At 39.2% G+C, this 15,469-nt stretch overlaps 1 long non-coding RNA gene across 1 annotated transcript; it reads right to left on the bottom strand.

The window, feature by feature from the left end:
- Positions 1 to 665: 665 nt before the first annotated feature.
- LOC148768062 (uncharacterized) lies at positions 666 to 3,237 on the bottom strand. The gene is made up of 3 exons (XR_016033426.1): positions 2,968 to 3,237; positions 2,020 to 2,147; positions 666 to 1,162 (listed from the first exon to the last, which is right to left on the bottom strand). It is a non-coding gene; the product is annotated as an uncharacterized LOC148768062 (long non-coding RNA).
- Positions 3,238 to 15,469: the final 12,232 nt, after the last annotated feature.

Here is a 15,469-nt window from a genome sequence, read left to right on the forward strand (position 1 = left end):
TGAATTAAGAAAGAATAAAGAAAGGGATACAAGTTTGCTGCTGAGTTGGAGAAAAAATGAAAGGATCCACCACAAAATTCCATTCGAACAAATCATGGAATAAGAGAGCTAGTGGGCCAGTGCATAATCCTAATGATCAGCTTAATGGTGGTAATTATTATTACATAAACTCCACCTATTACTTAACTATCTCATCATCATATTTGTTTACTAAAAGTTTCTTTATAAAGAGCAGTAATGAAATGGATACTCACTGAATCTTAGATAGTAAGTTTAGAGCATTCAAGAAAGATGAGGAAGTCCCTCGAAGTTAATTGGAACTTCTAAAGTGCGCTAAAATCTTTATATACCTGATTGAAGTTTGACGCTTATAAATCCGGCCGAAAAGCATCCATAAAATCCAGTAACCCTCAACATTATTAACAATTTAAACAGCTAGCTGATGCAATAGTTTTTCAGTTATCTTTTTACAGAATGGGAATCATTCACTGCCATCATGAGATTCAACCCGAAACGGGAACCTGGTTTTGACACGAATATTTTCCTAACGTCTAGATCAGAGGTTGATGATAACATGCCCAAGGATCTGCCGAATCACTTCACTCAACAGCACATCTGCCAAATTGTAAAAACTAGAGTATAATGCTACTTTGTACGTGTTAAAATACGTAGATTTATGTTATTTATTCAACAAGTTCAATTACATAACCTAATAGTTAGAAGCTGCCTCATTGTCATGGAACATATGCATTATGCAAGAAATTACACACATCACTGTGACATACAAATAAATTACATAAAAGTAAGCATAATTAAAGTTCAGATAATTAAAGTTCAGGATGAGGATACTGTGCATAAAAAAGAAGGTGAACATCCCCTTCTTGCTTTGTCTGGATAGAAGAAATAGCCTGCTTGAGTAATCTATTGCAATATTGAGTAAGATAGAAGAGATCAAACTACCGAGAGATGTTGTGTCACTGAGACATCCATCCATCAGTAGCATTTATTAGCTCATACAAAGATTAAGCACACACACAACCAGTAAAGGCATAAAAAACCCATGCTTTTAGTGACCATCGATGTTATGCAACTGTAGGAAGCAAAATAAATTCTCCAGCAAACGTGTAAGCAATTTCACAAATTAAATCCCCCAGGCGTATATCTGAAAAAGATTCATTTTACAAATCAAGCTTTAAAGGTGACCATAAATATTCTAAGCCTAAAAAAATTACATGTTGCAAATCATACTTTAACGAGTAAAAAGGAACGGTCGTATCGTATAACACATAAATTAACGCCAAGTCCGACAAGATAGAAACAAATGGTATTCTAAACTAAGCTTAGAGTTTCAACCCAAGTCATAAATCAAAATTGAAGTAAGGGATGGATGGAAAGAGAATAAAAAATCTGGAATAGGATTCATCATCATGATACTGAACCCAAATTTTTTAAGAGAGCTATCTTTGAGATGTTATGCAAATACTGTATAATAAATACATAATGGATGACATGAGAAGGATAACTAATTAATAGCTATAACGTGATAAATAATTATTCCAACCTTTGTCTTTATCTTCATTAACCTTTTTCAAATTGTCCCAAATTAAACCATATATCACATCCTCCTTCAAAATAGTCTTCTATTCTCCAAAAGCATTTTAATTGTTACACTCCCAAGATAAAACACCTCAAAACATAGTTGAAAAAATAACTTGGGATAAAGTGTCAAATATATATCATATTATCTAAAAGGGCAAATTACAAACACCCCCCTGAAGGTATGGTCAAATTACAAAACCCCCCCTCTAGTTTGGATAATTACATCTACCCCCCTCAACTATGAATTTTTTCTTACACCTTCACCCTTATGGTGCCAAATTCAACATAATCATCTAGATTCCGTGAAATATGCTTTATTTTGTACTCGTTTTGTGTAAAAATACAGTTTCCGATGCATTTCCCATACCATTTCCTCCAGAACACTCGAAACGAAACCGAATATTTATTAAAAAAATTTACCTCTCAGCATTCAAGCACGCAGCATTTGAGTCGTGACCGCCACTTCCACTAAATTGTAGACAAGGAACCACCGCTTGAACTATCTCAGAAGCACAATACATGTTTCCTTGAAGAATCTGTACGGCAGGCTAGCCAATTGCACGAAAATATCTTTTAGAGAAAAAAGAAAAGAAGAAAAGGAGAGCCATATCATATCATAATCCTCCAGCACTAAATGAACAGACTCTACAACCAAAATAACAGTTTCAATTAACAGAATGTTCTTTTAGAAGAATTCGTTATTAATAAGAGATTCATAAGAAGTGAAGAAAGAGATAACATCTCTGTATATTTGAGATCATATGAGAATCATCTTATAATTTTCAATGATAATGGACAAGGAAGAGCAATTTGTCTTTCACTAGCAAACTTTACAAGCAGCATAGGATTTTATCTCGATAACCATGCAAGAATCAATATTATTTTTTTTTCAAAAATATGCAACATATTTCTAAGTTCCAGAAAACTGACATCGTTAAATCAATTAACCATCGACGTAAGCAATGATCTTATAGATTTTCTACAATGCAGACATGATAAAGTACAATAGAGGAATGACCCAAGCCTAAAAAGAGTTATCACTTTGTATTAAAGAGTGATTAATTCAAATAGACTACTGATTAGAAGCATAATTCAAATAACAATGCCAATCCCAGTGAAGTGTATACCTATTAGAATAGTATTTTAGCCAAGAGCAAAATTTACCATATAATAGAATTCTTGCAAAATAATAATAAATTTTTTTTTTTCATGCGTCACTCAACTTTTATTCAACAATCTGATCCTATGAGGCTATGATTAAAACCAAGTTACATATACACAAAATGCATACCTCCTCTCGATATTTCTCATCAGACGGTTGCCTACATTGATTTAAAAAATAAAAAAATAAATAAAAAATTGGGAAACCTGAAATATGATCGGGGTGAAGGGGGAAAAGAGCTACTATTAGTTGGTCCACGTGCTATTCATCATCACCGACGGAGGAGATGAAGTGTCAACTTTCTCTAGTACTATTTTTTCCTCCTCTTCCACCAGCAGCGACGGAGTACAGGGGTGGCGGGTGGTATGGGTTTGTGAATGGGAGTGGATTTCCACTCTTTTTTCGCTCTACGAATGAAAGAGAACTTGAAACCCAGAGATTAGCGCCGCGATTGTCAAATCAATATCTGTTTTTATTTTAACTGTTGAATGAATGTTGAATAAATATTATTTTTTTAATAATGACACGGTGGTTATGGGGTGACATGTCTCCCCCAATATTTTTTAAATCACCCATAACTCTTTGTTGTCTTCACCACTAGCTAAAAGTAATAGTCCATTAGAACCCTATCGGAATAATGTATCCAATGCATTATCCTGTTAGAGTTTTTAACTACCTTTTAGGGGGGTGAGTGTAATTATTAATACCACAGGGACCTTACAGTTATTTAAGCATACCTCAGGGGTGTGGGTGTAATTTACCCTAAATTATATTTGCTCCCCACTCGTACTATCGAGGAACTTCTTCATGTCAGCAGTAACAACCGAAAATGGTATTCTTTCCTTTTTACCCAGACATGTATGAATTCAAACACTCCCACGATAGAATATAATGTACAATCTTGAACCTACAAAAAATAAATCGCAAACTTTAACCACAATTTACTAATTGCAAATTTATGGAAAAATAGCAAAAAAAGAATTGTGATTTCGAACAACAAACAACATATGCAAGTTCAAACAAGATTTGCAAAATGCAAAGTAGAAAACTTCTTGCAAACATGTATAAAAAGAGAAAAAAAAAAAAACTCAGTATAGAAAATGCAAACTCGTAATAATAAATTCGAAATAGCAAAATGCATACTCGGTGTAATAAATTCAAACTAGCAACAATTAAATCTTTAATCTCAAGAAATTAAAGATGCAAACTTAAAATATAGTTACATTTAAAAAAAAAACATAAATAGACTACTAACATCAACAAACCCTGCAATTTATATCTGATTTCTTGGGGATTCAAATTCATCTTCAGCGTTCGTTGTCTGAAGAAAAAAAAACGAATTTTTGAATGAGTATTAAGAAAATCGAACAACCATATGTACATGTAGTTAATAGGAGTATTGCTTACTGAAACTAAATCGTGTTTGAGCCATTGTAGAAATCACAAACAACAGATGAAGAAACAACAGACGATGTCTTCAACCACAAACGATCTTCAAATAGAAAACGAGAAAAGGAAAAAAAAATTGATTCCATGGTAAAGAATTAACGAAAAATTGTAAATTCCAAACGGTTTGAAGACCCTACCTATGGCAGACTCAATGCTATTTTTGAGTAGGTTTGGTATTGATGAAATCGATGTTTGGGAGCGGTGGAATTTGATGAAATCGATGTAGGGTTTCGGGCACGCATACGCAGCGGAAAACAAAAATTTATGTGATTCAAACGACTTCAAAACACATAAGAACATGCCCGATAAAATAAATACAATTAATTGCGTACCTTTGCGCTTCCAGCGAAATTAAAAACAATTTACATGCTAATAATTTCAACCGAATTTAAAACAATTAACATGCTCGCGTTTAAACTAAATAACATGCTTGCAATGATTTAAAACCGATTACACATAATCACATAAAATCATACAAAACAAACATGAAATCATAGTTTAAACAAAACTCAAAAACGAAACTAGGGTTTCGTGTATTTACCTCTTGAAGCGTGAGGTAGGGGCGATTAGCACGTCGTGATTACTACGGAAACCAATCCGTAGAATCGGGGCAGCAATTGAGCAGCAGCAGCGGCGGTGTACGGCCACGGCGGCGCGTGAGCTTCACGCGCGGACTTCCGGGGCGGCGCGTGGGGCAGCGTGCGGCTTCGGCTCGTGCGTTGCTCCTCGGTTCTTCGATCTACGATCTTCCTCCTCTCGGATTTCACCTCGTATACTTCGATCTACTAAAACGTGGCACTAGACACGAAGTAGTTAGAATTAACGGAAGAAAAAGAAAGGAGAAAAGAATACCGAAATGGATCGGCCAAGGGATGGCCGATTCCGGCGACGGGGCGGCGCCAACGGCGGAGGTGGCCGCGCGGGAGAGGGGGCGAGAGAGAGAGGTGGACGGCCGCTAGGGTTAGGGTTTGTTGTGTTTGTGCAAGGTCTATAAATCATGTATTTATAGTCCCTTGCATAAAACCCTAGCGGGCTTAAGTTGGACTGGGCCCAACAGCTTAAGCTCGTTAGTTCCTTTACTTGCTCGTCTCTCTCAATTCAATGACCGAAAAATTTCAACGATTGCATTTTCGGAATCATTATAACTTCCTCGTCATTACGAGTGCCATCTCTTATTTTCCAACTTTCCAAAAGTGGAAACCCTAGTTCAGTGGACTTTCTAAATTTGGAAACTTCCCGATTTAGAAAGTTCACTAACACGTTCGCCTATTCTTTTCCTTTTCTGATTCTCATTCATAATTCCAAATTACGAATGTTGGACTCAATCATATTGACTTCCAATCATGCAAAGATAAACTATTTCATCTCTGACCGTTCATTCAAAGATCTCATGTGCACGAGCAGTGTGACCCTCGATGGTTCAGGTGTAAGCTAGCCGTGGGCCCACAACCCTTTGTGGTCAAAACTCGTCCCCTTCGAGTTACGATTAAGATGAAGCTCGTTTCACCTTAATCACCCAACGAATCAAGATTGGCGTCTAGCAACTACGCGTCATGATTCCCTAGATACAAATGAAGTGCCTGCAAGAACCTTCAGATATAGTTAACGTACAGTACGGTCCCTTCGATTCATATGTCCCGATCGAACTAGAGGCATTGGTTCATCGAGACCTCTTTATATGTTCGATGACGGTGCGATCGTTCTAAGTGTTGTAATCCTTACGTGCATGACTTAAAGAATCGAATTCTCTAATCATCACTTAGTCAGCTCTGGCCAGAGACTTAGAATGATTACAAACTTTCAGAACACACAGGACATCCAAGACTATTCTAGCGATCGAATCCCCGACTACAATGCACAGACCTCCCACTAGATTTCGGACTGCACGAACACTGGCCCTTGGGATGGTCCTCGGTGGAACTCAGAGACAGGTCACGATACAGCTGGTCCTCTAGTGAAGTCACGGTGATGTCTAGGTCATAAGGACTAATGGTGTACAACTATACCATAGATATCTCTACTCGATTATTGGGAACCACTTAGAGATTTCTAGGGTGAGGGAGTTCAGTGAACTCGTCAACTTACGAGCACCCACTTATGCATGCCGATATCACAATACCGTTTACTGATGAGATGCAGTACACATACACTAAGTGCTAGTCTTAATGGGAAAGGCCGATATCCTCATTAGTGGCGTAACCCTTCGACTAGGAACACGTTTAACAGTTATAATACTTAAGTAAATATCTCACGATCCTAACGATCAATTACTAGTACTTGTAATAACTGTAAGGACTATATCTATGCTTGTGACAAAGGGACAAAGATATAGAATGCCAAGGTGTTTTATCATTAATACGAATAAAGGTTCGTTTATTACAATAATAAATACGAAAGACCACAACCACATGTTGGCTTGTTGGTCACCTACTCTAACAATCTCCCACTTGACCTAAAGCCAACTACCCATAAATCGCATTCCCATCGACTCTCGATGTTTCTCATGGACCGATCTCGGTAAAGGCTTCGTGAAGGGGTCTGCAACGTTCTCTTCCGAGGTGACTCGTTCAACCTTAACTTCACCTCTATCAATGATCTCTCGGATCACGTGATACTTCCTCAGAATATGCTTCGACTTCTGATGAGATCGTGGCTCCTTAGCTTGCGCCACGGCTCCGGTGTTATCACAGTACAATGGTACTGGATCACTAGCATCAGGAATGACACCCAACTCTTGGATGAATTTCCTTATCCAAGTCCCTTCTTTTGCAGCTTCGGATGCTGCAATGTATTCCGCTTCGGTAGTGGAATCGGCCGTCGTGCTTTGCTTGGAACTCTTCCAACACACGGCACCACCATTCAGCGTGAATATAAATCCAGAATTCGACTTTGAGTCGTCCACATCCGATTGAAAACTAGAGTCAGTGAAACCCTCTAATTTCAACTCGGCACCCCCATAGACCAAAAATATATCCTTAGTCCTTCGCAAGTACTTGAGGATATCTTTCACGGCTTTCCAGTGAGCCGGGCCGGGGTTAGACTGATATCTGCTTGTGACACTCACAGCATACGCAATATCGGGTCTCGTACATAGCATGCCATAGATTATGCTTCCTATGGCAGAAGCATAGGGCGTCCTTTTCATCTCCTCGATTTCACTAGGTGTTTGGGGACACATAGATTTCGAGAGACGAACCCCATGGGACATTGGCAAGAATCCTTTCTTGGATTCTTCCATGCTAAACCGTTTCATAACGGTGTCTATGTACAGGCTTTGGGATAAACCAAGCATCTTTCTTGCTCTATCTCTATAGATGCGTATTCCTAATACGTAAGATGCTTCTCCCAAATCCTTCATTGAGAAACGCGTGGACAACCATGCTTTCGTTTGCTGCAACATTCCTACATCATTCCCAATGAGTAGAATGTCGTCAACGTAAAGCACTAAAAATATTACTGCCCTCCCACTAACCTTCTTGTATACACAAGGTTCCTCCGGATTCTTCTCAAAATCAAACTCTTTGATAGTTGAGTCGAACCTAATGTTCCAACTACGGGATGCTTGCTTCAATCCATAAATGGATCGCTGGAGCTTGCAAACCTTTTGCTCACTTCCAGAAGATATGAAGCCTTCCGGCTGCGCCATGTAGATTTCTTCCTCAATGTCTCCATTAAGGAAGGCGGTCTTCACATCCATTTGCCATATCTCGTAGTCGTACCACGCAGCTATGGCCAGCAAAATCCTAATGGACTTCAGCATCGCGACTGGTGAAAAGGTTTCCTCATAGTCAACGCCTTGCCTTTGAGTGTATCCTTTTGCTACCAATCTAGCTTTATAGGTCGACACCTTTCCATCCACTCCAATTTTCTTCTTATAGATCCACTTGCAGCCTATAGGAACAATTCCCTTAGGTGGATCTACCAAGGTCCACACCTTGTTGGAGTACATGGAGTCCATTTCGGATTTCATGGCAGTTAGCCAATGTCCCATGTCCGCATCCGATACGGCCTCGTTGTATGTTCTTGGATCTCGTCCAAGATCAACATGATCTTCATCATTTTCGAGGAGGAATAACCTATCCGGCATTTTCCGAACTCTTTCGGATCTACGTACCGTAGGTTCAGGAGGTATATTAGTGGTTTGTTGTATTGGTTCGATTGCTTGATCTTGTGTTTGAACTTCACTTTGTGGTTCTTGAACTACTTCAAGTTCTATCATGCTGCCCTTTCTATCGGATAGAAACTCCCTTTCCAAAAAGGTGGCATTTCTCGAAACAAACGTCTTTGCTTCTTTGACATAGTAGAACTCGTATCCCATCGAGTCTTCGGGATACCCCACAAAATAGCACAAGTCGGATTTACTATCCAACTTATCTCCCACTAACCGCTTCACATAAGCGGGACAACCCCATATCCTAATATGTTTGTAATTGGGTTTCCGGGAATGCCAAAGTTCATACGGTGTGGATTTAACTGCTTTGGTGTTAACTCTATTCAGCAAATACGCGGCAGTACGAAGTGCATGACCCCATAAGTATGCCGGTAAGTTTGTGAACCCCATCATTGATCGAACCATATCTAATAAAGTTCGATTCCGACGTTCGGAGACTCCATTAAGTTGAGGAGTTCCCGGTGGAGTCCATTGGGACTGTATCCCATTTTCTTTTAGATAGTCAATGAACTCGATGCTCAAGTATTCTCCACCACGATCGGATCGTAGCTTCTTAATACTTCGTCCGAGTTGCTTTTCTACTTCATGTCTAAAATCTTTGAACCTTTCAAATGTTTCAGACTTGTACTTCATCAAGTACACATACCTATACCTAGAATAATCGTCGGTAAAGGTAGCGAAGTAGTTATATCCACCCTTCGCACTAACACTTAGTGGACCACATACGTCTGTATGGATCAAATCCAAAAGACCTTCGGCTCGTTCCATTTTCCCTTTGTAGGGTGACTTGGTCATTTTCCCTTTAAGGCAAGATTCACAAGTTTGTAGTGATTTCACGTCCTCCAAAGAGAACAATCCTTCACTAACAAAATCGTTCATCCTTCTTAAAGAGACATGACCTAATCTAGCGTGCCAAAGTTGTGCGGGGTTTTGATCTATCTCCTTACGTTTTGCTGATATAACATTAATAGGTATTTCACTTGGATTTAGTTCATACAAGTTGTTTAATAGTCGTCCTTTGCAAATTAAATTCTCATTCTTTTGTATAATGCAAATCGAATTTCCAAAAACAAAAGTAAAACCTTCAATATCTAATACAGGAATAGAAATAAGGTTTCTAATGAGCGACGGAACAAATAAACAATCGTTCAAAACAATAGGAAAACTAGAATCCAAAACATTTAAGTAAATTGTGCCAATGGCTTCAGCAGCAACTCTTGCTCCATTCCCCATCCTTAGGTAGGTCTCACCCGCTCTAAGTCTTCGACTTCTTGTCATTAGCTGCAAATCATTGCACAAATGTGAGCCACAGCCCGTATCCAATACCCAAGAAGAAGAGTTGACAGACAAATTTACGTCAATGAAATACGTACCCTTTTCAGAACCTTTCTGCTTTAGGTAAGCCTTGCAGTTGCGGCGCCAATGTCCTTTCTTTCCACAGTGATGGCAAGCATCATCAACTTGTTTGCTAACCTTTGCTTTGGGGCCCCCACTACCTTCACCCACTTCGAACTTGCTGTTAGGGAAAAGAACTCTTTCCTTTCTCTTCTTTTGGAAAGAACTCTTCTTTCCAGAAGTAGCAGCAACGAGAACAGACTTCTCTTTCTTAATGGTGGACTCGAAGCTGACCAACATGTTCATTAACTCATCCAAGGGAGGATCTAGTTTGTTCATGTTGAAGTTCACTATGAACGATTCATAGGAACTAGGAAGAGACAACAGGATCAAATCCAACGAGAGCTCGGCCGGGAGGGTGACATCAAGATTCACTAGCTTTTCAAGGAGAGTGATCATTTTGAGACAGTGCTCGTGGACCGAAGTCCCTTCGCGCAGTCTCGCTGTGATCAACTCCTTTGTAGCAGCGTACCTCGATGCCCTAATATTCTCACTATACATGCTATCGAGATGAGCCTTTATATCGAAAGCATGCAAGTGAGACTCATATTTCCTCGCAAGCGCGGGCTCCATGGCGGCTATCATATAGCACCTAGCATGGGTGTCATCTTTCTTCCAAACTTCATAAGTTTCCTTTTCAGCATCAGTCGCTGTGGCAGGTATAGTGGCGGGAAGCCTCTCGTTCAAAACGTAGAGACGCCCCTCAACAGTTAGCACAAGCTTAAGACTACGCAACCAATCTAGGTAATTAGGGCCATTGAGTTTATTGTCAAGGATTGACATTATGGGATTCTTAGACATGATTATCTGAGACATATAGAGAAGAGGATTATTAGAGATTCGCGTTAAATGATTGTTACAATTAAATGTTTGGACTTGTGTTATTTAATTGTTCTCCCACTAATTTTATCGAGTTCCACTTCCCTCTAGTAGACAAACGAGAAAACTGATTTTTCTTAATGGGCTTTAGGTCCAATAGACAAATATAACCCGTAGTTAATCTAGCCCGATTATATTTGCCCAAAGGTAGATCACAATCAATCATATCCACAATATGACCCTAAATTAATTTTCCTCACACTTGATAATGACCTAAGTTAATCTCGCGAATATCAAAATCGTCGTGTGTCAAGTCTAACCTACCAATCAAAGACGCTCATAGAACTCGATTATGCCAAACTAATGCAGTCCCTAGTTAATCTAGCCGACCACGTTAATTCAACATAACCCTTTTCTATGGCTACCTTCATCATTATGTCAATTGAATTACAGCTTACTCTACCATAGCACTCCCCGCTAACACGGCTTACTGCACTATAGTAAAGGGCTACACATAATCCAACCGTTGGCAGAAGGAAAGAAATAACTCAACAGATTGGGTATTTCTTTATAGCTTGAAATGATTCTTAATTGAATTAAGAATGAGGGATTTTATTTAAAAGTTTTATCTCATCAGAAGGTTTTGGATTGGTCTATGTGATTCCTACATCTATGTTCTCTAAAGGTATATGGAAGCGCATATTGTCCTAAGAGGAACATACGACCTAATTACATAATTAATTACATTAATTAATTATCGAGTTTTTCAAAATAATTATAGAACCTCAACTAGCATAAATCATTCAAATAATGTTGAGGTACTACTAATTAAGTTGAATATATAATCAATATTATATATGTGTTCTATTAATTGAAATCAATTTAACAATTTAAATTAATTAATTAATCTAACACCTATTTACTAAAATAGATGATTGTCGATCCAATTATCTAATTGGGATTAATTGAAAATAATTTTCCAAAACTTAAAATCAATTTGTTTTAAGTTTAATTTTAGAAATCTGAAATAAAAATTATTTTTTTTTTTTTTATTTTCAGTGAACCGGTTCGGCCCAACCGGTCTGACCGGTTCGGACCGAAGCGGTCCGGTTCTGTCCGGTCCAGCTGACCCAAATCAGTGGGCCGGGTCAGTCGGACCGAGAACCGGTCTGACCAACCCGAATCCACGTGGATTCGGTCAACTAAATCGTGCACAACCATCGAACCGGCCGGTTCGACCGGTTCGATCCGAACAATTAAAAAACCGATGTTTTAAAACAATTTCAGATCCGATTTTCCTATTTTAAACAATTTTAAAGCTGGAAAAATTCTAAACAATATTTCAAAAATATTTTAAACTTACGAAAACTCCCAATTACATAATACGACTATCACTACTTTAATAAATCGAACATGCATATTAAAACGAACGCAATTAATTGCGCAACGAGCTCTGATACCACTGTTGGGTTTCGGGCACGCATACGCAGCGGAAAACAAAAATTTATGTGATTCAAACGACTTCAAAACACATAAGAACATGCCCGATAAAATAAATTCAATTAATTGCGTACCTTTGCGCTTCCAGCGAAATTAAAAACAATTTACATGCTAATAATTTCAACCGAATTTAAAACAATTAACATGCTCGCGTTTAAACTAAATAACATGCTTGCAATGATTTAAAACCGATTACACATAATCACATAAAATCATACAAAACAAACATGAAATCATAGTTTAAACAAAACTCAAAAACGAAACTAGGGTTTCGTGTATTTACCTCTTGAAGCGTGAGGTAGGGGCGATTAGCACGTCGTGATTACTACGGAAACCAATCCGTAGAATCGGGGCAGCAATTGAGCAGCAGCAGCGGCGGTGTACGGCCACGGCGGCGCGTGAGCTTCACGCGCGGACTTCTGGGGCGGCGCGTGGGGCAGCGTGCGGCTTCGGCTCGTGCGTTGCTCCTCGGTTCTTCGATCTACGATCTTCCTCCTCTCGGATTTCACCTCGTATACTTAGATCTACTAAAACGTGGCACTAGACACGAAGTAGTTAGAATTAACGGAAGAAAAAGAAAGGAGACAAGAATACCGAAATGGATCGGCCAAGGGATGGCCGATTCCGGCGACGGGGCGGCGCCAACGGCGGAGGTGGCCGCGCGGGAGAGGGGGCGAGAGAGAGAGGTGGACGGCCGCTAGGGTTAGGGTTTGTTGTGTTTGTGCAAGGTCTATAAATCATGTATTTATAGTCCCTTGCATAAAACCCTAGCGGGCTTAAGTTGGACTGGGCCCAACAGCTTAAGCTCGTTAGTTCCTTTACTTGCTCGTCTCTCTCAATTCAATGACCGAAAAATTTCAACGATTGCATTTTCGGAATCATTATAACTTCCTCGTCATTACGAGTGCCATCTCTTATTTTCCAACTTTCCAAAAGTGGAAACCCTAGTTCAGTGGAGTTTCTAAATTTGGAAACTTCCCGATTTAGAAAGTTCACTAACACGTTCGCCTATTCTTTTCCTTTTCTGATTCTCATTCATAATTCCAAATTACGAATGTTGGACTCAATCATATTGACTTCCAATCATGCAAAGATAAACTATTTCATCTCTGACCGTTCATTCAAAGATCTCATGTGCACGAGCAGTGTGACCCTCGATGGTTCAGGTGTAAGCTAGCCGTGGGCCCACAACCCTTTGTGGTCAAAACTCGTCCCCTTCGAGTTACGATTAAGATGAAGCTCGTTTCACCTTAATCACCCAACGAATCAAGATTGGCGTCTAGCAACTACGCGTCATGATTCCCTAGATACAAATGAAGTGCCTGCAAGAACCTTCAGATATAGTTAACGTACAGTACGGTCCCTTCGATTCATATGTCCCGATCGAACTAGAGGCATTGGTTCATCGAGACCTCTTTATATGTTCGATGACGGTGCGATCGTTCTAAGTGTTGTAATCCTTACGTGCATGACTTAAAGAATCGAATTCTCTAATCATCACTTAGTCAGCTCTGGCCAGAGACTTAGAATGATTACAAACTTTCAGAACACACAGGACATCCAAGACTATTCTAGCGATCGAATCCCCGACTACAATGCACAGACCTCCCACTAGATTTCGGACTGCACGAACACTGGCCCTTGGGATGGTCCTCGGTGGAACTCAGAGACAGGTCACGATACAGCTGTTCCTCTAGTGAAGTCACGGTGATGTCTAGGTCATAAGGACTAATGGTGTACAACTATACCATAGATATCTCTACTCGATTATTGGGAACCACTTAGAGATTTCTAGGGTGAGGGAGTTCAGTGAACTCGTCAACTTACGAGCACCCACTTATGCATGCCGATATCACAATACCGTTTACTGATGAGATGCAGTACACATACACTAAGTGCTAGTCTTAATGGGAAAGGCCGATATCCTCATTAGTGGCGTAACCCTTCGACTAGGAACACGTTTAACAGTTATAATACTTAAGTAAATATCTCACGATCCTAACGATCAATTACTAGTACTTGTAATAACTGTAAGGACTATATCTATGCTTGTGACAAAGGGACAAAGATATAGAATGCCAAGGTGTTTTATCATTAATACGAATAAAGGTTCGTTTATTACAATAATAAATACGAAAGACCACAACCACATGTTGGCTTGTTGGTCACCTACTCTAACAATCGATTCTTGGGAGCGGTGGAATTTGAGATTGAGAATATGTGAAATTTTGGAATGGGTTGATTAATTGTAGGGAGAAAAATATGGGATATTTATTTTGTACTATATATTGTTAGGGATATTTTTGACATATTAAAAATAATAAATCTACTGAAAATTGGGTTTTATTAGTTGGGTTTATAGACATAAAATCTCTTATAGGAGGACCTATAACAAATTCCCTCATTTTTTAATAATGAAAGGGTGGTTATATGCTCAGGCATTTATGGACCCGGACGTTTTCATTTCTTCTCGAAATTTCATGTGCTGTTACATGACAAGATGATTTTTTTCCCTTGATGTCGTGTGGTTTTGCACGACCACATGCCATGTGCTCGCGCAAAACAACACGTACAAATGATTTTTCTTGGTGTTCATGTGAATTCACACGAGCACATTTTCAGTGGTCGTGTGAACAAATACAAGACCCGAGAATGTGCTCGTGTGAAATTATGCAAGCTCAATATATATATATTTTAATATTATGCTAACTATATTTATCTAAAAACAGGAAGTATACATAATGTTAATGAAAATACGGAAACATTCGAGTTACATGATTTTAGTCATTTTTTCATAATTTCTACTGCATTTGAGAGTAAGATGCAGTGGTTGAGTGGGTGATGAACACGGTTGTCAGTCATGGTCATGAAATTAGTCTTCTGTCTTTCTACGAACGCATACAATATTTGATGTGTAAAAGAGCCTATAAAGGACGAGGAAAAAATGTTGAAATCGTAACAAGTCGCAAGTCTGGTTCAATGAAGTGCATGTGCCATTTTGCGCTATGCGGTAAAGAGGGTCATAATGGATTACGGCGCCTTACCATCAAAGATGGCAATCATAATCATCTTCATCATAATTATCGACAAGGAATATGTTCGTTAAGTCGCTTGACTCAAGAGCAACGAGAAGTAACAAAGATTCGCTTGGCTTTTGAAAAGCGTGCTTCACTTGAGTTGGCAGTGATGGATGCCATGGCAGAGCGTGAAGATTTGGCTGTGAAGTTCAGTTTGACGGAGTGGAAAGTCAATCTGACTGAACAAGCACTTGAAGCGAATTTTGGTTTGATCATGAATGCTCCACAGGTATTGGTGGCGACGAACTCGCAGGTGAAATACCTTGCAAGGATTCATTTCCCCGGACTAAAATCCTA

This window comes from Erythranthe guttata, chromosome 9 (assembly GCF_056151865.1).
Source record: "Erythranthe guttata isolate IM_541 chromosome 9, IM_541, whole genome shotgun sequence".
Classification (NCBI taxonomy): domain Eukaryota; kingdom Viridiplantae; phylum Streptophyta; class Magnoliopsida; order Lamiales; family Phrymaceae; genus Erythranthe; species Erythranthe guttata.